The sequence below is a fragment of the Periplaneta americana genome, chromosome 5, assembly GCF_040183065.1.
Source record: "Periplaneta americana isolate PAMFEO1 chromosome 5, P.americana_PAMFEO1_priV1, whole genome shotgun sequence".
In the NCBI taxonomy this organism is placed as follows: domain Eukaryota; kingdom Metazoa; phylum Arthropoda; class Insecta; order Blattodea; family Blattidae; genus Periplaneta; species Periplaneta americana.
This window is the reverse complement of record NC_091121.1, coordinates 47,676,708-47,681,861: the sequence shown is the minus strand read 5'-3', so window position 1 is coordinate 47,681,861 and position 5,154 is coordinate 47,676,708. Positions and strand designations below refer to the sequence as shown.

General features: G+C 33.6%; 1 long non-coding RNA gene across 1 annotated transcript; it reads left to right on the top strand.

The window, feature by feature from the left end:
* Positions 1–340: 340 nt before the first annotated feature.
* Positions 341–1,176, top strand: LOC138700477 (uncharacterized). The gene is made up of 2 exons (XR_011332359.1): positions 341–447; positions 577–1,176. It is a non-coding gene; the product is annotated as an uncharacterized lncRNA (long non-coding RNA).
* The last annotated feature ends 3,978 nt before the right edge of the window (positions 1,177–5,154 follow it).

Below are 5,154 nucleotides of genomic sequence, written 5' to 3'. Positions count from 1 at the left end.
AAATAAATTAAAATGTCATTATTTAAAAACACTATATAAAGCACTGTTTAAAACATTTTTAAAACTATTTGAAGCACTTAGTTTTTACATCACTATGTGAAGTATGTGGTCACTTATTGCGTGGAATTTGCTGGTTTGCAGTTAAATGAGGCACTTGTGGTGATCTTGTTTAGCGTTGAGTTGGACGCGATGTCGTGGCATGACTATGTTTTCTGAAGTGATGTTGAGATACTTCTGTTAAGTTGATGGCTTATGTAATATTATAACAAAGTGAAGATTGTCAGGTCCGTGGCTTTAGTGGCCAAAACAATCACACACACAGATTTCACCGACACCCCCTCTACTTCCGGAAACAGATAATATAACTAACTAAAATACTGTGAGCAAGTCCATAGCTCTAGTATCAGCCTAGCATCAAGCACGAGCAGACCAATACACGCCAAAACTGTAAGTTACTTTTTTTATATAATAGGCATTACCCAAGCAGTTAACCATATTAATACCAGCAAAAGATTTTCTAATTTAAATACAAACATTCCCAATTGCATAAATTAATATTCAATCATATTATTACAGACACGCCAGGCGATACTAAAGCCACGGACCTGACAATCTTCACTTTGTTATAATATTACATAAGCCATCAACTTAACAGAAGTATCTCAACATCACTTCAGAAAACATAGTCATGCCACGACATCGCGTCCAACTCAACGCTAAACAAGATCACCACAAGTGCCTCATTTAACTGCAAACCAGCAAATTCCACGCAATAAGTGACCACATACTTCACATAGTGATGTAAAAACTAAGTGCTTCAAATAGTTTTAAAAATGTTTTAAACAGTGCTTTATATAGTGTTTTTAAATAATGACATTTTAATTTATTTATTTTAATTCAAGTTTGATAGAGTGTGGTACCAATTAGTATATAAGAATTAAGGTGATCATTTGTGTATTATGACAACACTTCACCAACATCGTACAGCAAAACCATTGACCATTTATGTCCAAATACATGCACCCACAGGCTTGGTTTACAATTAGAATCACATACAAACATCTGAAGATGGTACATGTTACGTACCGAAAACGTTAATGTAAAAATATGACTAATTAATTCATTTACATTGTAAGATAAGCAAAGGCGGCAAATACAAACATAATTACAGTCAAATTGGTTTAATAAGGTCTATAACTTATTCTTTTTCTACTCCAGAGTCACTATTAATTCTATACTTTACTTTCGTTCGATCTGAACTTGAATATGCATCTGTAGCCTGGAATTCCATTACTTCAACCGATTCGGTTAAATTGGAAAATATTCAAAGAAAATTTATTTCCTTATGTGCTTTTCGATATATACCCAATTCCTCTGACTTTAACTATGAGATTACCAGTAAATAGTTTAACTGTTGTAGCCTTTATGCTAGACGTCTAAATCTTGATTATCAATTTTTTTTTGCAAAGTGATTAAGGGTGATATTGGTTGTGAGTCTATCATAAACAACATCAGCCTTCGTATTCCTACAAAAGGTTTAAGATTTCAAAAAAAAATTTAAAACAGAAATTCAAAATCACTTTCTCCAGTCTGTAGATGCATAAAATATGCCAATTTGCATGGGCACAATTTAGATCCTTTACGGTTTAGTTTCGTTTTGATTATTAGTATTTACTGTTCTTGTTCTCAATTTTATTTATGTATGTTTTTGTTTATTTAAGATATTATTTATTTTGTTTTGCACCTTTGTACCTTCTGTTTCTATATTGTGCTGAACTATAATTGGCCTCTGGCTGTTGTTCAGCACACAAATATTAATAATAAATAAATAAAAATAAATAAATTATTATTATTGTTACCATTATTGTTATTATTCTTATAGTAATTATTGTTATTATTATTGTTATTATCAATATTGTTATCGTTATCATTATCGTTATCATCAATATTATTGTCATTATTGCTATTATTTTTGTTATTATTATCATAATTATTATTACTATTATTATCATTATCGTTATTGTTACCATTATCGTTATTATTATTATTATCATTATTATTACTACTGTTATTATTATTATTATTATTATTATTATTATTATCGTTATCGTTCTTATTACCATTATTATTATTATTATTGTCATCATCATTGTTATTATTATTAATTGTTATTATCAATATTGTTATCGTTATCATTATCGTTATTATCATCAATATTATTGTTATTATTGCTATTATTTTTGTTATTATCATCATTATTATTACTATTATTGTTATCATTATCGTTATCATTATCGTTATTATTATTATTATTATTATTATCGTTATCATCATTATTGACATTATAGGTATTATTATTATTGTTATTATTACTATTATTATCATTAACTTATTATTGTTATTATTGACATTATCGTCATTATTATTGTTATTACTATTATTATTATCGTTATTATCATTATTATCATTATTACTGACATTATCGTTATTATTATTATTACTATTATTATTATCGTTATTATTGTTATTATTACTCTTATTATTATTATCGTTATCGCTTTCATTACCATTATTTTTTACTTGGTTATTTAACGACGCTGTATCAACTACGAGGTTATTTAGCGTCGATGGAATTAGTGATAGCGAGATTACAGTTGGCGATATGAGGCCGAGGATTCGCCGTAAATTACCTGACATTTGCCTTATGGTTGGGGAAAACCTCGGAAGAAGCCCAACCAGGTAATCAGTCCAAGCAAGAATCGAACCCGCGCCCGAACGCAACTCAGGATCACCAGGCAAGCACCTTAGTCGACTGAGCTACGCCGGTGCTTTACCATTATTTACCATTATTATTATTGTTATTATTATGATTATGATTATGATGATGATTATTATTATTATTATTATTATTATTATTATTATTATTATTATTATTATTATTATTATTATTATGTTAAATGTAAGTTAAGGTAAATATAAATTCTTCCAATTAACTTCGGCCTTAACCAATTTATTTTTGGTCATGGCTAGATCTCATGTCACGAATCATCCTAACAGTGTAAAGTGCGCACGTGATGAAAAAGACTAGACGGTTCTATCTGTTATTCGATAGTCTGCTCTTTGGAAAGAGATGACGCAGCCAGTGTAAATGTCGGTTCATAATAAACCGGAAACGGAAATGACAACGAGAACGAAAACTTAAATAATGTTGAAATAAATGTATTTAACAATATTTCCGTTCTCGTTTTCGTTGTCGTTTCCGGTCCCGGTTTATTGTGAACCAGCCGTAATAGCCAATCGTCAGTCACCACCGTATTTTATTTTTAACAATTTCACAACCAGCTAGAAATGCTATTAATTTTAAGGGATCGTGTACACAATTGAGGTTATAAAAGCATTTTTACATGTTTTATTTCATTTAATGGACTTATCTGTTTAGTTTTTTTTTTTTTTTTTTTTTTTTTTTTTTTAATATCGCCAATACTTTTCGACTTATGATCCTAAACATTAGAACGTATCATTCAGCTTTACACATCCTCGGTAAGATTGTCGCCCATTTCTCGTAACTTACACATTTTGAAAACGTTTCCCTGATAACTCGTACAATTATTGTGATAATTTGAAGAAAGTTTGTAAACAAAGCATTTCGCGAACGCCAGCTGGCGACGCACGGAGAGGACTGGCTAAAGAACGAGTGGGGTTTCCTGATAGACTGGATACTCAGCGAACCTTAGTATAATCAGTCGGTGTGGTTTGAGAATGCGCCTAGTTTGAGGGTCAGCGCAATAGATCTTCTAAGGTCGCAATGCTGGGTCATGGAGTCCTCCTTCAGAAATTCATATGAAGTATACAAAGGAATCTATAAATACAAGTAAGTAAACAAATAAAATGGCAAGTAAGTATATGGAATGGAATGGAAATTGAGGGGGGCACGGAAGACCCAGCACTGCGACCTGTTGAGATCTATTGCTCTAACGCTCGATATAGAATGAGTTGCGTGCCATAGATCACTACGCTCACCGACCCAACCACATGACTCCCTTTTGACCAGTCAACAGAAATCCATATACCATTCCTGCTTCGGCAACTTCCCCCAAGGCCCCCCCTGTCGGTCCGAGGCGAAACTCCTCCCCCGTGCCGGTCCGCCTCGGGTGCTCGTTGCAGAAGCCATCCAACGTCGCTTAACTACATTCCACGGAGGCCAGTCGAGAGAGCCAGTAGTTCCGGGAGGCCGCCTGTAGAGTGATCTGAAAAACCAGAAACGGGATGATGAGGAAAGGATGATGGGGGAGGAAAGCAAGTGGCGAAGATGAGTGGGGTTCCTCATAAAGTTACCTGATATTCATCCATAGGAGTGAGGGAAAACCCCGGAAAAATCTCACCCAGGCAACTCGTCCTGACCGGGAATCGAACCCGAGACCGCTGGGTTCGGAGTTAGACTCGCTAACCCCTCAGCCATAACGGTGGATAAGTAAGTATGTACTGTGACTCATTTCCTAGAAATCTGAAGTAACGATAGACATGTATCAATGTGAAACGAGCGTACCCAGGTTCAAATGCTGGTTGGGAGAAGTTACCAGGTTGGAATTTCGAACTCATTTCAGCATCAAAATAGCATCGAAATTAAATTTTTGTACCGAAATTTAATATTTTTATCCACCGTAAAAGAGAAATTCTACTATTGGGATAATTGCCATTGAAGGCCATAATCTTTTTTCTTTTCTTTTTTTTTTGTGCGAGATTTTAAGCTTATAAAATATACAGATATTATTCAAATGAATATTTGTAAATTATATAACCTTAACCCAGATAGAACTGATATTTAAACCTTGAGGTGAAATTCGTTTAGTCCGGGGTGGGGGACAAATTACTCAAATCCACTCTCCTCACTTTCACGCTGGGGTCTTTTAAGATGCGAAAGAGAATGTAGTTTCCGGAAAGAAACGGGAAGCTACCGCATTTGTCTTTCCCAAGAAAAACTACAAACATGGCATGACGAGTCTTCCCACGGTAAAAAATTCCAGACGTAAAGAGCGGTGAGCAGTAAGGAAAGAAGATAAATGCAAAAAAGACGAAGACCATAGTTATCGGAAGAAAAATAAAGAGGGCAAATGTTAAAATTCGAAATTTGGCAATGGAATAAGTGGACACCTT